We start from the raw sequence: 22,487 nt of genomic DNA on the forward strand, positions 1-22,487 counted from the left end.
GGGGGGGGGGAGGGACGGGGGGAACCCTCCGAGAGCGCCCAGAATGCCGCCCCTGAAATTGTGCCACCCCAAGAAGCACATGCTTGGTTCGCTGGTGCCTAGAGCTGGTCCTGCCCCCAAGCTTCCTGAGATGTGCATAAAATTCTATATAGACGGTAACCATGTCACACAGCAGCAAGAGGAGCTGCCCAGCTCACATCGTTGTTCAGAAGCTTTTGGAAGGGCTGACTGGATTTCCTCTGCTTATACAAGACAGTTAGACTTCCCCTTAAGATTCTCTTGAGGTTCTGGTTCAAATTAATTTGAACAGCTATATATATATATATAAATAGTGCCTAGCGCAATGGGGGCTTGCTCTGTTGCTGGGGCCTATAGGCACTACTGCAATACAAATAATGAATATGTATATGTAGAAATCCAAATGTTATTTAGCAGAGATCTTTTCTACCCTTAACATTTCTTGTGTTAGGATTAAAAGTCCTTTTGACAACCATGTGCTTATAAGCTTGATGATCCTTATGGTGGGATTGATTAATCAACCTTTCTAAATTGTTTAAATGCTAGGCTCTAAAATGAGAGTTGAGTGAAGGACTTCTCTACATGGGGAAACTGACCAGCATAATTATACCAGTATAACTCCCCAGCCGGACACTCCTATTCTGGAAAAAGTGTGTCTGCACAAGGGAAGGGAGAGGACTTACTGGTTCTGTTATGTACTTCTGTGATTCGTTCCTTCCATTTGTGTGATAAGAATGTCTCACATCATAAGGAGGTGGTTGCAGTGACACCCTGTTGGCCATGGTATCTATGTCACTAGTGCAGAGTAAAATGTTCCATTATAATCATTCCCCTCCATATGTTATAAACAGTCTATTCCAGCATAAGGTGGTGAAATGGACTACATTATGTAAGCCCTGTGCTTTGACCCCCACATATCTGTTTCCACCTGCACATCACCCCTTGCTTATACATTTTGTTTTTGGAACAGAGGGGCGCACTCCTATCCAGGCAGCAGCATTTGGGTACTCTGTTTGTGGCAGATGTAATAATTTTATTAATTGTGATGTGGTGAGTGAGGTGAAGTTATTGCATAGTGGGTTATAAGACTTTCCTATATGAATGTACTGATGTAACTTAACAGCGGGCTCTGGGGAAAAAACAAACAGGAAGGCTTCCCAGATAAGAACATCTCAGCAAACCCTTGAAAGACAACGGGGGAAGATCCTGTCTCCAATGAAGATGCAAGCCTTGTTTTGCAAGCCTGGGAGTCCAGACATCAAAATGACAGTAAACAGTTTAAAAGGCCTTATCAGGATTGGAGGTGGGGGTGAATTGTTAGGTGCTGTCCAGTGGACAGGCGGACACAGAGGCTGGGTCTACACTAGCAACTTATGCTGGTATAACTATGTCACCCCTGAGCAACGCAGTTATACTGACCTAACCTTTGGTCCCATCACCATAGCTACCGCCTCTCAGAGAGGTGGAGTACCTAGGCCGATGGGAGAAGCTCAATGTAAGTAGCATCTTCACTAAGTGTTAAACCGGTGTGGCTGCAGCGCTGTTATATAGACAAGCTCAGAGAGAGACTTCACGGAAGGAATCTGAAGCAGTTGGGCCATTCTCAGTGCAGAAAATGGTAAGCCTTAGGGAAAGGCAGGCAAACGTATAGACTGGTTTATTGTTTTAAGATCTGTTTTCTCTAGAACACTTTTGTTCTAAATATATAATACCTTGCTTTAAGAAGTCCATTTGGTTATTAAATACCACTGCCATTGCTCCCAAAGACAGGTACAGAAACTGAGCATAAGTCAGACCTGCTGAGGTAATCACAGTTGATCTCCGGAGACTGCAGTCTGGGACCCAGTCTGAGAGTGGGAGAATCATGTGATTCTACCCTGAGACAGGTGATGGCTTGAGGCCAAAAGGCCCAGAAGAGGTCAGAGATGCAGTAATTGTGACTATAACTCATTCTCATTATCAGATCTATCATAGCACATGATGGTATCTAGGGATTTCTACTGTCATTATGGAATGAACACAATCACATTCACACACCTGCACACTCCTACCTGGAAAGGAGCTGTTGAACTGAGTAAGATTTAGCTAGTCTGCTCTTGCTCCTCTTAGTCCTGTTGTCTAAGCAGCAGATTTGTTCCTTGACATTCATGATCATTTCCTCAAGGCTACAGGCAGTGAATTGGCCTTTTTAGGTAGAAAATATAAATGAAGAATTTAATTGTGCAAAAATTTACGTTCTTGAAATTGCTGGGTGTTCTCCCATCCTCTGGCTGTGCCTGCACTGAGGATTTTAGGGAAAATTCCTGTTGGTCTGGCACATGGGCAGCTCCACCCGACCTTCAACAGTAGTAGTGCTAGCGTAGATCAGGCACCAGCATATTTTCCATCCTATGATCTAGGCCATGGTTTTCAACCCGAGAGGACACAATCTGTGGAAGGGGTTGAAAACAGGTCCAGTAGTGTTGTGAGCACCCTCCACTTCTTTATGTCTAGAGGGGAGTGATCCCAAAAGTATAGTGCATTGATCTGGAAACTTAGTTTTGTTTTAACATGAGGTCATGGTATGGAAAAGGTTGAGAACCACCAATATAGGTGTCACTTGCCCTTTAAGAGAAAGCAAGGTCCAATGCACTTTTGACTTGTCAGCTGCCTCCCAATTTGTTGTAAGAGAGGGTACGGCCATATAAATGGAGGAAGCCAGAGGACAGACAGTGAGAGTCAGTCAGGAAAAGAGGCAACTGTGAGTTGCTTGTTTCAGTCAGGAGAGGGCAGGTGAGAGTGCCTGGGAGTGAGAGAGTCAGGAAATCAGAAGGTGAGAGCTGCCAGAGACCCAGAGACTGGAGGAGGTCCCTGAAGGAAGCTGTAGCTGGTTCATGGAGGAAGACTGAAAACAGCAAGAGGGGTTTGCTGGCCCGAGAGCCAGGGCTGGAGAGGTCTGAAGGCCAGAGAGCAACAGAGGGAATTGGCTGCTGCTGCCTTCTAAGCTGGAGAGCCAAAGGTGAGAGCTGGAGAAGACTAAAGACGGGAGAAGCAGAGGGGGTTTTGTACAGTCTCCAGGCTGAAGAGCTGGAGCCAGAAGGCTGAGAGCCAAGGGAGTAAGGGATGCTCTTCTCATGAAGATAAATTCCCAGCAGAGAGAGTGTGGCAGCTCCTCCTGGAAAGAGAGGGATGCAGTCCAGCTGGAAGGGCTGGGGTTGGTGACCTGGTAAAAGGATGGATGAGTTCGGAAGAAGAGCCCAGGTGTGGCAGAAGTGTGTATGTGGGGCATCGAGGGACTAGATATCTTGGGATTTTAAGGACTACATGTTCTTGGTGATAAATGGACTTTGTTTGGGACTTCTGTTATGGACTACACTTTTGTAATAAACCAGCCCCAAGTAGGGGCACTATAGAGGCAAGACAGCCGGACATGGGGACTCTGAAGGAGAGAAACGGAGGTAGGAGTACCTCTTGTACCATGGCCTGCTGCAGGAGGGCACCCGTCCCAGGTTGGGTCACCCCATTACACTAGGATATATAAAACTGAGGCCAGAAGGGACCACCATGATCCTCTAGTCGGATGTCCTGCATAACACAGGCCATAGAACTTTCCAGAATTTATTTCTATTTGAACTAGAGCATATCTTTTAGAAAAACATCCAATCTTGATTTTAAAATGGCCAGCAATGAATACTCCACCACAACTCTTGGTAAGTTGTTCCAATTGTTAATTATCTTCACTGTTTAATGGGTGCCTTATTTCTGGTCTGAATTTGTCTAGCTTCAACTTCCAGCCATTGGAACTTGTTACACTCTTTTCTGCTAGATTGAAGACCCTATTATAACATTTTTGAGCCGCATTTAAGTGCTTGTAATCAAGTTACCCCTTAATTTTCTTTTTTGCACAACTGAGTAGATTGAGGTCTTGAGTCTATCACTATAAGGCATGTAATCCTTTAATCATTCTTGTGACTCTTCTTTGAACCTTCTCCAATTTCTTAACATCCTTCTGGAATTGTGGACACCAGAACTAGACACAGCATTCCAGTAGCTATTGCTGCTGTAGTTGGCACTGGTGCAATTTGCCCTCTCTAGACAATGTCAACACTACAAAATTATGTCATCCTAACTTACATTGGCATACAGCCACCACGGTTATTAAATCGTTATGTGTATGCACACTTGGCTCTTGTGTCAGTGGTGCATGTACTCACCAGGAGCACTTGCATTGTCAGTATAGGCAAACTCCTGAAGCACAGTAGCAGTTGAGATAAACAATGCAGTGTCTACACTGACACATTGCATTGACTGAATTACATTGACTGTGACTCAACACTGCTCGGGGAGGTGGTGTTACTAAATCGGCATAGGGAAGCCCTTACATTGGCGGCAGCCAAATCTAAGTGAAGATGCTTCCACAGCTAGATTGGCTAAGGCAGCTTATGTTGACCTAACAGTGTATAGACCAGGCCCTACTCCGACTTGATATTCCCCTGTTTATACATCCAAAGATCACGTTAGTGCTTTTGGCGATAGTGTTGCACTGAGAGCTCGTGTTCAGCTGATTATCCACCATGAGCTCCAAGTCTTTTTCAGAGTCACTGCTTCTCAGGGTAGAATTCCCCATTGTGTAAGTGTGGCTTACGTTCGTTGTTCCTATATTAATACAGCTAAATGTATACTGTGACACTGCACCCCATATTCTTCATAGTGATATTATTGTGATATGATTATGACATATGTATGATGTATTTTATGCAAGATAAGTTATGTGAGATATCATTGGAAAGGTTATGATTTGCTGAATATGATTATCCTATTTGCATGCATGTATCATTTTTGTATCTGAAGTTATGAATATTGATGATATCTTTATTTCCAATGTAGTTACACCTGTGTAACACCCACTAGACAAGTTGTTTTCATTCTAGATAGCGGGTGGGGAAGGGCCTATTCAGTGCAATGGCCCCTTAGGAAAACAATAGACTTTAGGAAAACTTATCCCCCACCTGGGGAGCTTTCCACACTATAGACAGCCTCTGAGTAATGGCTGCTAGGACTCTACAAAGATATGTGATGAGACCACATGTCTCTAGACTCCATCTTGGAATGTCAGTGTTTTTCCACAGACCGGACTGGGAACTAAGCTTTGAAACAAAGGTTCCCGTCTTAAGCAAAAGCAATATAAGGCAAGGAATGACATCACCTGGGGTTCTTCATTGACTCTGCACTCAAGAGGACTTGTGGAAACACCTGAGGAACAAAGGCTGAACTGGGGGAAGTGCTGGACCCAGGTTAAAGGGATTTTTAGCCTGTGAATGGAACACCTGGGGATCCAAGCTATAAGCAAGTGCAGCTTGTGCCTTAAGAATCTGAAGCCTGCTTGTATCATCACCTAGGGTGAGAATCTGCTATTCATATCCGATCTATTTACTATATTAAGCTTAGTTTGCGTTTTTTGTTTATTTGCTAGGTAATCTGCTTTGATCTGTTTGCTATCCGTTATAATCACTTAAAATCTATCCTTTGTAGTTAATACATTTGTTTTTGCTTCACTAAACCAGTGCATGGAAATCATAATTCAGGGGGCAGAAGGCTGTTGCATATTCCTCTCCATGTTGAGGGAGGGGGAGAATTTGATGAACGTACGCTATACAGTTCCCTGTGCAGAGCAAGATGGTATCCTTTTAGGTTTATACTCTGGGGGGGGGGGTGCTTGCCTGAGGAGCTGGGAGGTGCTCTAGCTGAAGCCTTCCCATGCAGGTGCTGGTCAAAGAGCCTGCCTGCAAGTAACTGCAGCTGGGTGTGTCCCTACCTGTAAGTATGCTGGTGAAAGTGCAGGCTGAAGCCTGCAGGGCTTAGCAGCTTGTCACAGCAGTACAGTGTAAGAGAGAGCTCAGGCTGGTGGGTCGAGGGGGCTCAGTGGTATCCCACTTCCAGATGGCACCCCGGATCTCACATATACAAACAGTTTTTGCTTGCACCCTAAGCAATCCAGATCACTCTGTATCCCTGTCCTGTCCTTTTCATTATTTACTACTTGCCCAATATTTGTGTCATCTGCAAACTTTATCAATGATTTTGTTTTTTCTTCCGGCTCACTGATGAATATGTTAAATAGCATGGGCCAAGAACTGATCCCTGCAGGACCCCCTAGAAACATAACTACTCAGTGATGATTCCCCATTTACAATTACTGTATGCTGTATAATTGTATCCCCAGATATTAGAGAGAGAAGGTGGGGGGGAGGTAATATCTTTTATTGGACCAACTTCTGTTGGTGAGAGAGACAAGCTTAGTTTTGAGCCACACAGAGCTGTTCTTCAGGTACTCCCAGCCACAGCAAAATGCAAGGTGGAACAGGTTATTTAGCATAAGTAGTTAGCACATATTGTAAGGGACCATTCAAGTTAGAGTGGCCTATTACTTCTCTGCAATCATATGACAAAAAGAGGGTGTTGGAACATTACAGATTGTTGTAATAAGCAGTGTCTCTGTTCAGTACATGATTTGTAGCATCTCAGCCCGTCTCTGTCACCCAAGGTCTAACTTTTAATCCATTCCTGTTAAAATTTAATTTCACAATTTTCTCCTTAGCCAAATATTTAAAGAGCCAACCCAAATGTCTGAATTGTAGGAACAAAAAATTGAAAGATACATTTGTTTTAACTACAGCACAACTAAAAAAATACAAAACCAGAAAGCAGACAGATCCTTTTACAAATACAACAATTCCTGTCATCTTTGGAGAAACGTAAGTTTTTAATAGACCCAAATTATGCCAATAAGTACAACCCTGAGAGGGCTTCCTCCATGGCTGGCCAGCTCTTCTGGCTGGTATTACGGGAAGTGGGTCCATCACCCCAATCCCTCTCTGCCCCTTTGGAGTGGTTATTGCATATAGAGATTAGTCCTGAGCAAGCTTTGCATAAGAGCTGCAATTGTGGTGAGTCCCTGCATGGGGGCATAGGAGAAGGAAAGTTCCTTCCACTGCCCCACTCTGCACCCTCAGAGCCAACAACAGACTGGGATACCACGGTGTTACCCCTGAGCTTAGACAAAGTCAAAAGGGATTTTGTTTCAATCAGACTTAGGCACTGTAATATTGTTTGGGGTTTTGAGCAGTTGTCCTTTCTATTTTCATGGTGCTACCACTGTATTTAAGAATCTGATCCTGCATGAGTACTTCCATTGTTACCTGCATGCATAAGAAAGGGTTTGCAGAACCAGGTCTTTAGATTTGTACCAGTAATATGCAAAAATCTATGCCACTGTTGTATCATTGCCCTACCATTGCTCCAAAAATCTGCCATTAAAAATATAGCCATACTTCCAGATTCTCACTAACAAGATATATTGTGTTAAGAGTTGGCTATCACACAGTAATATGCCAGTTTCAAGTGGGCATGAGTGCTAATGAAATGTAGATTTGAACAGATGGTCTGTGGAATACGAAGAGTGTCACCTTATCTGCATGAAGATATTCTTAATGGCAAGCAATGCCAATTTAGAAAGGGAAATGCATACATCATTATAAGGGATTACACATCTTGATTGCTGAACGCATTATACCATCTAACAATCCTCGGATATCTTTTCCTTCTTTGTCTCCCTGCTGGGAAAATCGAAGGGGAAGGAAAGGTTTGCACACATTAACTACAGACAATAACGAGCTTCTGTGAATTCAGCCATTTCTTAAGTCTCCCTCACAAAAATTTAAACCACAAATTAGTCTTGTTACCCAGTGTTGCATCCATCCACATAATGACCCTACGATCCCTGAAAAGGTGCATTTTGAAGTACACTTTAAAAGGGATGCTTTCCTGGAAGAGAGAATGAAGGTATTGTCAATCAAAGCAGATCAGTCGTGGATAGAGAAAACCATATACTGAAGAGCTTATTGATTTTTGACACTGGGCTCTCAGAATGCTACTTGCTTGTTTTTGTTGTTGTTGTTTGGTTTTTCTTTTTACTTCTTATCCAAGCAAAATGATTTTGAAAAAAAAAATGGGGGCAAGATTGGGGCTTTGAGCCACTGTCTGTATTTAGAAGGTGGGTTGAGGAGGCCCTGCAGATAGCACCTTGTAGGATCAGCCATAAAGATCTGAAGTCTCGAGGTCCCTTCCAGCCCCCCATTTCTATGACTCTGAGTCAACAGGGAGCGTTGCCACTGGTTCAGATGGGAGCAGGAATCCCGAGTACTGGAGGCATGTTTAGGAACCTCATTTTGTATGCAGTCTGTGCTAAATAGCTGGTATGGCAGCCATAACGGATCAGTCTGCGACAAAGGCGGTGTCATGTGGGGAGGCCTGAGTGAGCACTGCCGATGGAGCGGGGTAAGGATGTAGGACACAGTGAAATTACAGAGACAGATAGGAGCATGGCCACCAGGGTCCTTAAATTTCTTGGTATGAATGGAAACTTTGCTGAAATTACAACCTGGCCTCTTAGTGTGATAGAAAACACAGCTGAGCTTCTATCCTAGCCCGGAGAAGAAAGGGTGTTAAGGCTGTCGTTTAAAGTTCTCTGTGTTGCTTTTTAGAGATGCTTTAATATAGTGTAGTTAATGCTTCCTGGGGTTTATTGAGTAAATAATTATTTGGCCATTAGTTAAATTAGACCCAGATGGCAAAGGGTTACTGAGCAGAAACCAAATTATAAGAAGCATTTGTTCCTTCCATTAGTAACGCACTAACTTCAAAGTGTGAGCTATTAATTAAGCAGGGATCCTTTTTGCTCAGCCCTAGATGAACACTAGAAACCTTGAGACTAAGCCAGTCCCATAAATACAGTCAAATATTTGATTTGGAAATGAAATATTGTATGGTAGAAACACACTAATTCACTCAAGTGATGGGAGACCCTTTGCAGAGTAAGGACCCTGATCCTGCAAGGAGCTCTGCGTGGGTGACCCCTGTGCAGAGTCGCTTGCAAGATTGGGGCCTAACAATTTTGTGCACAAATTAACAGACCCTTTTCTTTTTTTAAATCCAGGACACAGTATCACTAAGTGTGTTTTGTTCATTTGTTTTGAGACATGTAGTTTCATTTTAACTGCTTATGATAACACGACTGTCACGGGGTACGCTCACCGCAGGTGGCGCCGACTCCTTGCCATTCTGGGGATCAGCTCTTTCTGGGCCTGAGGCCCTCTTCTGGTGATCGCTTCACTCATTGTCCCCTCTCACTCCAGCTTAATCTTTGTGATGTGGTCTTCCGGCCAGGCCACCATGGTCCTCCCCCTTCAGGAGTATCAAAGTCAGGCAAACTGTCCCAGGCAGTCTACTCTCCTCTGTCTGGTCTGGGCCACTTCCCCAGTGGCTGGTAGAGGAACCTAGGCCTGCCCTCTGCTGCAGGTTCCAGCTCAGGGACCCTCTAATGATGCAGCCGAGGTCTGCACCATCCTGAACCTGGCTGCCTTTTCCCAGAGTCTCCTACTCAGTCTGACTCCCCCACTCTGGGTTTGCCATTGCAAACTCTCTCCTCTCAGGGAGTAACTGTGGACTAATTTCTATTCCACAAACACTCCTCCCTTCCTGCAGGGAGCGACTGCAAACTACTTTCCTACAACCCCTTTCTACTGCCTGTTCCTGCACGGGTGAGCTTTCCCTAATTAGGGCTTTCCTCTCAGCCTTAATTCTCCCATCTTGCAGCCTAATAGGTTAATTGGCCCCTCTGGCCTCCCTTAACCTCTTCAAGATGAGTGTGGGGAACACACCCTATCGCAACTACGTAACAAAGTAGTAAAGATTCTGTAGTACATTTTGTAAAAGTCAGTCAGTCAGTCAGTCTTAGGCCCAGATTTTCGGGTCCAGATGAGGTGCACTTGATGCGGGGGGTAGAAGGTGGGTAAACATCATGTTATGCAACCCTAGCAGCTTTCCAATCCTGGGGCTGACTGGGAGCAACTTCAACCCCAGGTGCAATTTAGAGCTGCCTTCAGATTGATCTAATCTGCACCCAGCTGCCTCTAACAGATAGCAGGAATAGCTGGACTGTACAGGTGCTCTGGCCACATCCCCTTTGCTGAGGTCTGTGTCTCTTATTTTTATGTCCTCCTCTCTTATCATGACTCACCCTTGTGGACACTGGCAGTTTCATTGCTAGGGGCTTTTGAATCTTACTAATGTAGTTGAATCTGCCATCCATGGGTGAAGTTCTGACCCTGGTGGAGTCAATCGAAGTTGTGCCATAGACTTCAGTGGGGACAGGATTTTACCTCATGTGTTTTCATATGAGAACACAAAGTCTTTCTCCTTTGCTTTCCTATGTTCTGACATCTTTCTTTGCACTATACAAATGTTTTATGTTCCCAGGAAACACAGTTCATTTGCTTAATCAAGGTAAACAAATAGGATTCTTTGTAGCTCTCTACACACATGTATGTAACAGAAAAGATTTATTTTTTAAAGTGTTCTTTCACACTACTTTGTGTGCGTATAGCATGAAATCATAACCGTATTGGCATGTAAAAACAAGATGTCAGGGATAGAACCAACTCTTGTCAAGTGAGCTTGATCTGGCTCATTTACAACAGATGCATGTTGTTATACTTAATGAGCAACAAGCTCATTCTTTATCTTGGGTTGTTGTCTTAATGAATTTTTTCCCCGGTAAAATTAAGGAGTAGAGACGTTCGTAGGTTAGTCATTCCAATTAGGATGTTAAATCATATTTAGTTGCCTTGGATGAAATTTTGTTGCACTATGTAGATATTTCTTTGACATCCCAATGTGTTTATCTTTCATCTATCTCTGCAATTTAAATCCCCCAGTTCCTAAGATGAGAAAATAAAAAAGGCTTTTATAAATGTGTAGGAATGGCAGCTAAAGGTTGGCTGAACATGTTCACAGAAGTTCAGGCACTTAAGGGCTCATTTGTATTTTACTGCCACTGCAAACAGGGTAAGTAGATTGAAATAATTTCTGTATGTAATGCTCACAAATTTAAGGAGAGCGTTGCTGCTGCTTCTTTTTTACCAGAGGGGACATGTCACTCTTTCCAAAAGATCCTCAATCTATTTATGTATCCTGCAATGCTTACCACTTTTCAGTGGTGAGGAGTATGTCTCATTATCCTTGTCATCCCCCCCATAGATCTTTCTTACAGTAATGATTAATGTGTTTATAGTTTCTCGGCTCTTTATGGCACCTGATTTTATTTTTCATTTACAAACAAGAAAACTAAAGCTAAGAGAGCAAATGATTTGCCCAAGGGGGCATAGTGATTCAGTTACAGAATATGGAATACAACCTAATCCTCCTGTTCTAACTACTAGACAACCCTATCTCTAAATAGCCAGTAATATGTAAATAGTTCAATTTGAATATCGATTCATTATCTGACCAAACAAACCAAATCCAAACCCAAGTAGTACTAGTAATTGTTGAAATAGCTAAGTGCACTAATTAATCTATTGCAATTAATATGGCAGGGTAAATAAAAATCTTGACAAAAAACGTGTTAAAATGAATTTCCTGACTGATACTAGTAATTTGTGATCACTGAAAGGATCGATGAGGACTGTTTGGCTGCTTCAGAACACTATTAGATTGTATTAGAGAAGTTGGCATTTTTACAAATTGCCCAACTAGGACTATCAATTCATTCAGAAGTCTCCTTCTATCTTTGCCTCTTGATTCCTTGCCTCTAGGAAGGTTAAGAATTTGTAAGTGCAGTAATCGGGTCTGCTTGAGGCAAGCTAGGCTCTTATTTTGGTGCTTACATGGGAGCTCAGCTCTTCTGGAAATCTGGCCCCAAGTCTTGCACCTGATCTTTCATCATTTGTATTGAATTTCTCCGATTTAGTTATAAACTCCCAGGACGGAGGTGGTTTTTTTCATAAAATGCTGACCTGCTCTTATCTGGCATGATATTGAATAGATCTTCTCCTTGTATAGTATCAGGCACTTCACCTTGCTTCCATAACCAAAATACCACTGCGTTCTACTGTTAACACTGCAGAGCCAATGGCCTCATGTGCTGCATAAACCTTTACGTAGGGCCTGTATTCTGTGAATTTTACCATACAAGAATCTACATGTATAGGTTTTGTATTTATGGATGTGAAATATGTATGCCCGTGTATAATGTGTGCATGAAAGGAAGAAAAAAGCAACTAATTACCATTTATTAAATTTCAATATAAAAAAAACTTCATGCAACTCCTTGACTACTAATAGAACATAAGTCCGACATAGCAATACTTGTACAATCTTCATTACTGTCATGGAATCCTGCTCCAGAAACTGCAAAGCCAGGTAAACAAGGGGAGATTGAGCCGTTCCTCATAAAGGCCAGCATCTGACATCACTGTCTAAATCCAATATGCATGGGACAGTGAAATGATTATGTAACACCTATGGAGCAGGAATTGCTCTTTCAGGGCTTTTATACAAAGTTGCTATTTTAAAAAATCACTTAATGGTCTTTTAAAGAACATACATTTCCCCCCTCTTGTTTCAGAGAATCAAAATTGCCTCCTCACCCCTTCAATGGAGTTCTTTGTTAAATGGCAGCCATAGCACTTTGAAGGCCTTTAAAGAATATTATGCTACCTGAGCATTATGCTAGTGCCTCAATTGTACCTCTGCGATGGCAATTCTTTGGCGAAAAACCATCCTCTTTTCAACAGCTATGAAACAATGTTGTTAAAAACATAGCAGGAGTGTTTAAAACACCTTTTAAAGTTGCAGTCCTTTCTCCTTCTGTCCCCAGTAATTAGTGGATACATCTATTTGCTTTCTGTGACCCAGTGATGAATTGGCCTCTTGATGGGATCTTTGCCTTTATTACATTCCTGTTGCTATCCTAAATATTTGGAGGAAGAATTTCCCTACTTAAAAGAGCATGCTGTGTGTTGTGTGTAATTGTTGAGTTTATTTTAAGCGCTATCAATGAAACACACACACAATATGCAGAGGTAGCCTACACAGTGATATATTATTTCCATTTCTTCCCATTTTTTGCTGCTTTTAATGTAGCGAAAGACTTGTTAAGACCCACACATGGTGAATTATTATTTCATGTTTCTACATCCTCAAGTGACTTTAGTGCTAATGAAAAGTGCTGAATTGATAGCCCTGGAGAGAGAAACTCTTGTTATTCACAGAACAAGTACAGCATGGGAATCAGGAGCCAGATTTCCCCACACTGTCTTACAGATGTGTGGCAAGAAGGGACTTAACCATGTAAATGTTAGCAGGGTAATACAGTGTCCAAGCCTATATCCTTGGCTGATCTGCTGAGACTGCTGCCAATGATGGCAATAGTAATAGTGGTTGTTGTGATGAGGACATCTGTGCCCTAGGAATTTAACTGAGACTTCCAACTAGTGGCAATGCAGTGTGTTTGCAGCCATGTTGGTCCCAGGATATTAGAGAGACAAGGTGGACTGTAGTAGCTTTTATTGGCCCAACTTCTGTTGGTGAAAGCAACAAGCTTTTGAGCCACACAGTCTGCTAGAGCTCTTCTTCAGGTCTGGGAAAGGTACTCTTAGGCCATGGCTACACTTGAAACTTCAAAGTGCTGCTGCGGGAGCGCTCCCGTGGCAGCGCTTTGAAGTGCGAGTGTGGTCGCTCTCCCAGCGCTGCAGGTACTCCACCTCCACAAGGGGATTAGCTTATAGCGCTGGGAGTGCGGCTCCCGAACACTGCCAAAGCAAAAAAAAAAAAAAAAAAAAAGCCCAGACTGGATGGAATGCCGCCCCTTAGCACGGGCCGCCCCAGGCATGTGCTTCCTCCACTGGTGCCTGGAGCCGGCCCTGCAAGTCGGCTGGCACTGGCCAGGTTTTTCTTTGCTGTATAGACATACCCTGTGTGACTTGAAAGCTTGCTCACCAACAGAAGTTGGTCCAATAAAAGATATTACCTCACTTACCTTGTATAACTAGTGCAGTGGTTTTCAGCCAGTGGTCTGCGAACCACTGGGGGTCTGCAGCCTATGTATAAGATTTCCAAAGGGGTCCACACCTCCATTCGAAATTTTTTAGGGGTCTGCAAATGAAGAAAGGTTGAAAATTACTGACCTAGTGGCAATGACATTGTGAGAAATCTCAGATACTTTGGAGTATTCCAGCTACCATGAACTTTACAGCTGTTGAACTGTGCATAGGGACTAGGGCTAATCTACACTGGCAACGTTAAAGCGCTGTCACGGCAGCGCTTCAACATGGCAGTGTAGTCGTGGCAGAGCGCTGGGAGAGAGCTCTCCCAGTGCTCTTTAAAAAAACCACCTCCACGAGGGTCATAGCTACTAGCACTGGTGCACCGTCTACACTGGTGCTTTACAGCGCTGAAACTTGCTGTGCTCAGGGGTGTGTTTTTTCACACCTCTGAGCAAGAAAGTTGCAGCGCTGTAAAGTGCCAGTGTAGACAAGCCCCTAGATTTACAGCCCTAGAATGCACTGAAATCATTCAAAGAACTTTCCTATTCCTGCTGGAGAAATTAGGCCAGGTCCACACTACAGGCCTATATCGGTACAACTATGTTGCTCAGGGGTGTGGAAAATGCACACCCCTGAGCGACGCAGTTGTAACGACCTAACTCCCAGGTAGATATGCGCTACTTTACCATGTAGGTGTTAGCAGGGTAATCTAGTGTCCAGGCCTGTACCCTTCACTGGTCTGCTGAGACTGCTGCCAAGGATGGCAACGGTACTAGAGATTGTGGTGATGAGGACATCTGTGCCCTAGGAATTGAACTGAGGCTTCCATAGCTACCACCTCTTGGGGAGGTGGATTCTCCCGTCGGTGTCTTCACTAAAGTGCTGTAGCGTTGAACATGAAGACAAGCCCTTAGTCTTGAAATGTCAAACAGTTCTAAAGACTCTCACCTTTACCTTCTTCTGTCCATATTTTCTAGGTATCCCTTTTCATGACTTGCAGGATAACAAGGGCATTTGCCTGTCTTAAGTGGAGCCATTGAGAACCAGAGAGAGTGTTCTGTTATCCTGCAGGAAAGTAAGTTCTCACAGCTTTTTCAGAGCATGACACTGCAGGTAAAGATTGAATTAGCACATCATTGAGTTTGTGATACTTCTGGCCTGATTTGCAGAGGTGCTGGAAGTCCACAATTCCCAGTGAACTCAGATTGAAGATGCTCAGTACTATGGTGATGTGAATCTGAATGGAACAGAATAGAACAGGAATTGCAGCATCTCTGAAAATCAGACCATTCCAGTCCGCCTGACTGACACCTTGACAAGTATTAGAACTGGTCATGCTGAATGATTTATTAATTGGCCTGCTGTAGGCTCTTTTGGACTTGTTTGGCTGCTTCTATTTTAGGTAACTACGGGATATATGAAAGAACCACAGTGAACAAATAAAATTCATTTTCAACAAATTAGTTCTTTTAACGAGTTTGCTCTGTCAACAGTTGTCTGTTCTGGGTTATGTTCCAAACAAATGGAGAGATTCCCTTCCCCTTAGTTCGCCTATGTTGACTCAGTTTTAAATGAGTCATTGCTACTGCCTTTTGGCTCTAACTTGAGAGGGACTGAGCTGTCAAATCAGAATAAATCACGAGAATGGAGCCATGCATTTTCAGCAGGAAGGTAAGAGTAACAGATCCTTTTGTTTTGCCACTGACTTGCTCTAGGATCTTGAACAAGTCACTAAAGCCAAAATATTCAAAATTGGCCACTCATTTTAGATGCCTCAAATGTTGGTATCTTAGGGTCTGAGGTTGGCAACCCAGAAAATGAAACATCTGAAAGTAGAGGCCACTTTTGAAAATTTGGGCTTTAATCTATATGTGCCTCACTTGCCCCATCTGTATAATTGGTATAATAAGGCCTTAACTCACATGTCAGTTGTAAGGCCTAATTTCATTAATGTCTGTAAAGTGCTTTAAGATCCTGAGCTGACAGGTGTAATAGAAATGCAAAATATTATTTTCTATTATACAGTACATTGAGGGGAAAGACAATCAAGATTATTCTGCTTACTGAGGTGTTAACTACAATTCTGCTGTAAATCTGCCCAGGAAAACAGGCATTCTGCAGCTTTAAAACTTCGGAATGTCTTCTACACCAGTGCTTGATTTTCTAAGCCTCATATGAAGACAAGAAATCTCCAAGAGATTTGTCAGACAAGTTTCTTTGTGGGTTTGAATGCTGATTTTATTTTATTTTATTTTTGGCCTTCTGGTTCTGATTCTGGCTCCTGCTTCCCTTCCTCATACCTGTGAAGGACTGTAACCAGGATGGGGCCAGTGGGGAAGCCGCCCAGGGCACAAAGCTGCTGGGGGTGGAGAAATAGAGCAAAAAAATGATGAAAAAAACTGGTAAGGGGCTCAAATATGTTTGCTTGCCCCAGGTACTAAAATGCCTAGTTACACTTTGTACCTGTGACCTGCCTGGGAATTGACCTTTTACTTTACAGTTGAACCTAAATTTCAGTTTCTCGTGAAGTGCCAAACCACAGAACAAAGTCTGCTGTGTCACCACAGCATCATCTCAAATATACATTTACATGGCAGCACAGGAAATGAGGACTCTGGTGACTGATTTGAGGCTAAGGAAAATGTAGTTATTTTTTGGCTGTCCTTTAACGATATAACAACTTTTACATCAGATGGAGCCCTGTAACACGGGGTTTACGCAAAGCTCAGTAGAGTCAAAGGAAATACTCCCATTGACTTCAGTGATCTGATCCATAGCCGCCACAAACCCCCTCCCCCTCCATCTCCACCCAGTTAGGAAGCTTCTGCTGCCCCTGCCTCTACAGATAAATGGCCAAATTGTACTTCTCCTACCCCAGTGAAGCTACATAGGCAGTTGTAAATTTGCTTCTAGCACTGAAGAGCATGAAGTAGTGGAGCTCTTGCCTATCTGTAACACTGGTCTACAATTTTTGAGAAGTCGTCTGCTTCAGAGATAAAATGTGCTATTTATTATGTATTTTGATGTGCTGAATTCAAATATGACAATTAAAACAACTGATTGGCTACTGTTTCTAAGATATTTAAGTTTTTACATTTTATGTCTATGTATATTGTGTAGATAGTAGAGTTTTAATCATACATTGTAAACCTAGGTCTTTTCATGTGTTTATGGTTGCTTTACATGATAATATTTCACCTGTCCTGTTTATGTAACACTTTAAAAATCAGCAAAAGGGTTATATAAATAAATTTTATTATGAAACAAAAGGCAAAAAAATTATGTACATAGTTTAGTCCTATTCAGTGTCTACTCGGCGCTTCTTGGCTTGTCTCTTGTATTCATTAAATGGAGCATCTCTTGTCACTGTCCAGCAATAGTCTGCAAGCATTGATGGGCTCCATTTGCCCTGATAGCATTTCTCCATTGTTACAATGTCCTGGTGAAATCGCTCGCCGTGCTCGTCGCTCACTGCTCCGCAGTTCGGTGGAAAAAAATCTAGATGAGAGTGCAAAAAATGTATCTTTAGTGACATGTTGCAACCAGGGCTTTTGTATGCCTTGAGGAGGTTTTCCACCAACAACCTGTAGTTGTCTGCCTTGTTATTTCCGAGAAAATTTATTGCCACTAACTGGAAGGCTTTCCATGCTGTCTTTTCCTTGCCACGCAGTGCATGGTCAAATGCATCATCTCGAAGAAGTTCACGAATCTGAGGACCAACAAAGACACCTTCCTTTATCTTAGCTTCACTTAACCTTGGAAATTTTCCACGACGGTCCTTGCAAGTTGCTTGTGTTTTGTCAATGGCCTTGACAAGTTCTTCATCAGACCCAGCTTGATGTGTAAGGTGGTAACAAAATCTTCCTTGATTCAACAAGTGGTGGATGCTGAACACTTTTCCTCCCAGGCTCCAATGACTGTCGGAGTGGCCAATCTTTCTTGATGTAGTGGGAATCTCTTGCACGACTATCCCATTCGCAGAGAAAACAGCAGTACTTTGTGTATCCAGTCTGCAGACCAAGCAAGAGAGCAACAACCTTCAAATCGCCACAAAGCTGCCACTGCTGTTGGTCATAGTTTATGCACCTCAAAAGTTGTTTCATGTTGTCATAGGTTTCCTTCATATGGACTGCATGACCAACTGGAATTGATGGCAAAACATTGCCATTATGCAGTAAAACAGCTTTAAGACTCGTCTTCGATGAATCAATGAACAGTCTCCACTCATCTAGATCGTGAATGATGTTGAGGACTGCCATCACACCATCGAGGTTGTTGCAGGCTACAAGATCACCTTCCCTGAAGAAGAATGGGACAAGATCCTTTTGACGGTCATGGAACATGGAAACCCTAACATCACCTGTCAGGAGATTCCACTGCTGTAGTCTGGAGCCCAACAGCTCTACCTTACTCTTGGGTAATTCCAAATCCCTGACAAGGTCATTCAGTTCACCTTGTGTTGTGAGGTGTGGTTCAGAGGAGGAGGATGGGAGAAAATGTGAGTCCTGTGACATTGATGGTTCAGGACCAGAAGTTTCATCCTCTCCTCTTCCTCGTCTGACTCAAGTGAGAATGATTCTGGTGCATCAGGAACCGGCAGTCCTTCTCCGTGGGGTACTGGGCGTATAGCTGATGGAATGTTTGGATAATGCACAGTCCACTTTTTCTTCTTTGACACACCTTTCCCAACTGGAGGCACCATGCAGAAGTAACAATTGCTGGTTTGATCTGTTGGCTCTCTCCAAATCATTGGCACTGCAAAAGGCACAGATTTCCTTTTCCTGTTCAACCACTGGCAAAGATTTGTTGCACAAGTGTTGCAGCATATGTGTGGGGCCAACATCTTGTCCTGATCTCCAATTTTGCAGCCAAAATAAAGGTGATAGGCTTTCTTAACCATAGTGGTTATACTGCGCTTTTGTGATGCAAAAGTCACTTCACCACAAACATAGCAGAAATTATGTGCACTGTTCACACAAGTACAAGGCATCTCTGCTCACTTTGGCTAAACAGAAATGTGTCCCTTTGCAAAATCAAACACTGACAAATAAGAGAGCACCACACTGTATGATTTCTAGAGCTGATATAGGGCAATTTGTTCAGCAGAGTGATGTAAACTTTGTTATGATTGCATCATCCATGACTTCTAGGAATAACATGATGCAATTCGTATCATGTATGACGCAATACCAGCTTCAGATTGCATCATTCATTGTTTTGCCTAAAAAGCAAGTACTGTCCAAACCCAGTCATAGATTTATTCATAGATCCAGTCAAAGATGTATTTTAGTCATTTCTGGTTTAAATTGAGATCCCTTCCCTTTATAACTCACTTATCCTCCACCATTCCCAAGTCAAGGGTCGTATATACTGACCCAATAGCATATCTTGAAAACTAGAGCCAATCAACAATTTTAAGCATCATTTTCATTCTCAGTGACCCAGAATTAGTAAAGTTTGACTACATTTATTTCAGAAGCATTTTGGCTGTAGAGCAGTGTAATGCAAATTTCCCAAAGCATGGCCACTTCCGTGAGGCCATGTCTACACTACAGTATTATGTCGACCTAACTTACATTGACACACAGCCACAGCAGAGATTAAATCACCTGTGTGTGCGCTTGCAGGAGCGCTTGTATCAATTGTATTGTCAGTGTGTAGCATTGTAGGATGGCTCCTGAAAGTCAATAACAGGCTTCTATAGCTAGGTTCATGCAAGGCAGCTTGTGTCCATCTAACCCTATAGTGTAGACCAGGCCTGAGAGATGCCTGTCTGTCTTACATCTTGATATAGTGCTATATCTGTGGTTTCTGAAAGCTGCTCTACCCACTCATTCCCCCTCCGATAGTATTTTGCACCCTTCAGAGTTATAATTAAGCCCCAAACTTTTATTTTTGCCTGTTTCACTTTCACTCACCTACTACAGTAATTAATCTTGTTGCACACAGTCATTATTTTTGCAGGTGCAAATAGTAGAAATAAATGGTATGGTCTATCTTTTAATGCTTGTTCCTATTTAAATTCTATGCAGATGGATGTTTGACCTGTGTTCCTCTTGGATTGCCATTTTGTCGACATTGTCAAATGCAATTTACGCATGATGAACTCCGATCCATTGTAAACATCTCTTAACCTGCACAATATTTAACTAGACGTCTGTGGTTATTAGCTTCTTATATTGCATTCTTCTTCCTCCACGTACTAATTTTATATTTGACACAATAAGCCAGTCCTTAAACTCTTGCTTCAGTATGAGCAAATGAACATGAATGTTTTAAACAAAGGAGCCTTTAATGAAACACCAGTATAAGTTATGCTGATTTCTTCTGTTGCTTCATTTTTGTAAGTATATGTTTAACTTGGTGATTTCACACACTGGTTGGAACCATTCGTTATATATTAACTTAGAGCTCGATCCGAAAAGGTACTGAGTGTTCCTGTGAAGTGCCAAGTGGCTTTCACACCCAGTGGGAGTGGAACGCACTCAGCACCATGCAGGACTGGCCCTTAATACCCAGGCAACAGCAGGCACTTTAAACCAAGCAGATTTTCTGTGCTCTAGTATGAGACAAGGTTCATATGGTAGTTGTGTAATATTTTCATGCAATGGATTTTCATGCACTTACATTAAATCTCATCTAAAAGAATCAATGGCTGTTGGAAGACTTAAAAATTGAGGTATGTGGATTGGTATTTAATTATGTTTAGTGTTTGTTATGTTCTCAGTTGTTCTAATTAGGTGCTGAAGAATTTTTTAAAAAATCCTGTATCTTGTGTTACTAGAACCAATCTGTGTCCAGAATCAGAATATTAGATTGAGACGAATGTTTTCACTCTTTAGCGTCTTTAGCTTCTATGTGACTTTCACCACTGTAGAAAAGTGTTTTTTATGGTTGTGGATGATCTGAGTAATTTATCTAAATAGAATATCTGTATATTACATGTTATTGCATCTATATATTGTACAGCTGTGAAGTCTTTTGCACATAGATGGCTAAAGCTGATTCAGTAGACACTTAAATCGGAGCTTAGGGGACTGGTTTGTTAGGAACTATCCATGCCAGCAGTTCCCAAGTCCTGAAACATTTTTTCAAGGTCAGTTCTGGAAAAGTGTTTTCAGTAATATGGTTGTGCCAATTGTTGTGGACTCTCTGGGCCTCATCCAGATCAGTGGGAGTCCTGTTATTTGTTTCAGTAGGAGTTGGAGTAGGCCTTGTATGCAGAGTAATATCCTGGTCGACTGGAAGTCAGAGGGAGTTTTGCTATGGACTCCAGTAAGATCAGGCTTCAGCCCATTACACTTATGTAATTCTTATTACTTAAATGTGCACTACCACAGCAGAAATTTTAAAAGGTCAAAAGTATGAGACAGCACTTAGGAAACAGATCAGCTGCTTACATTTTAGGAAAACAAGTAAATAATCAGCGGTTCAAGCCCTGCCCCAATTGACGTTGATGTCAAAATTCAGATTTATTTTAATGAGACCAGGATTTGGCACAATATGTGCAAACTAGAGTGTTTATTCTTCCTCCTTCTCTGGAATTTATATAACTTTTCCAGAGAAACAGGTCTAGACTGCTGTGTTGTTTATAACCGAAGAGAGTTGTATACAAATGGAATTCTCTCTCTTCACTAGTAAATGGCACTTGCCATCATTAAGAAAGTGTGGAGAAAATAGTTGACTTTTGTTCTGGATTCACTTGCTACGAGTGCTAATTAGAAACTGAAAAAACCAACATAATTTTGCATGCAGACTTGCACTTCAAGTCTGTCAGAGGAGAGTGCCTGCAGCATTGTTGGACTGTCAGAATTGAAACAGAAATGACTATAAGGAAGGAGCAATGGCTGTTTTAGGGATTGTAGGATGAGCCCTAGTTTAGTTTTGATAAATAATTCTATGTGATAATACCTGTGTCTTCTCGAAGTAAACCACCCGACTGTTGGAGACTATTTTGGCCCCAATCCTGAAAACACCTACATATGTGAATAGTCCCATGTGACTACATAAGTAACTTTATGCATGTGAGTGAACGGGACTAGTCATGTGCATAACATTACTCAGACATGTAAGTGTTTGCAGGATCAAGGCTTTAATGATTAATTTTAACTGAAATCAGTACAGATATAAGTATGCTACACTCAAGCAAGTTGCTGAATGGCCAGTTTGCTGGGATGAGTTTGCCAGGTGTTTCTTGTGAGTAAACAAAAGTAAAAAAGAAGTAAGTGAGAAAAAGAGGTGGAGTAGGAGACAGTCATAAATTAATGAGAGGCACATGTGTACCTAAGGTACAATTTGCTAATCTAGCATTTTTCATGTGTAGGAAGCTAAAATGACTAGGTTGCCCCTTAAAAGGAAAATGGAAATATAAGTGGAAGTTTATGTAAACAGAGTGGGCTCTCCATAACAAAGAAGCATTTATCAAATCCTTTCACTGTAAAATGCAGGCACCATTAGATTCCATGGCAGGAAATTGTAGCAATTAGACATCATTCTCTCTGGGAAGATAATTTTCCTATTTGTGTTAATGAGTTTGTTCTTACATACTAATATTATTTTTATTAATATTAACAAAATGTAAACATGTTTAATACTGTGAGACTT

At 42.1% G+C, this 22,487-nt stretch overlaps 1 protein-coding gene across 10 annotated transcripts in view; it reads left to right on the forward strand.

Annotated features, from left to right (window-relative positions):
* The window catches only part of SPATA13 (spermatogenesis associated 13), a 278,153-nt gene that overhangs the window by 166,161 nt on the left and 89,505 nt on the right, over nucleotides 1–22,487 (forward strand). For 2 of the 10 annotated variants that reach the window (XM_005310600.5, XM_042845756.2), the window contains exon 1: nucleotides 20,404–20,562. The exons of 5 other annotated variants lie outside the window; for them this stretch is intronic. The gene's annotated coding sequence lies outside the window, so the exon portion shown is untranslated. Of the gene's footprint in view, nucleotides 1–20,401; nucleotides 20,563–22,487 lie in introns of those variants that run through there. 3 more of the 10 variants (XM_005310598.5, XM_065594725.1, XM_042845758.2) reach the window with 3 other exon arrangements.

This window comes from Chrysemys picta, chromosome 1, assembly GCF_011386835.1.
Source record: "Chrysemys picta bellii isolate R12L10 chromosome 1, ASM1138683v2, whole genome shotgun sequence".
Taxonomy (NCBI): Eukaryota; Metazoa; Chordata; order Testudines; family Emydidae; genus Chrysemys; species Chrysemys picta.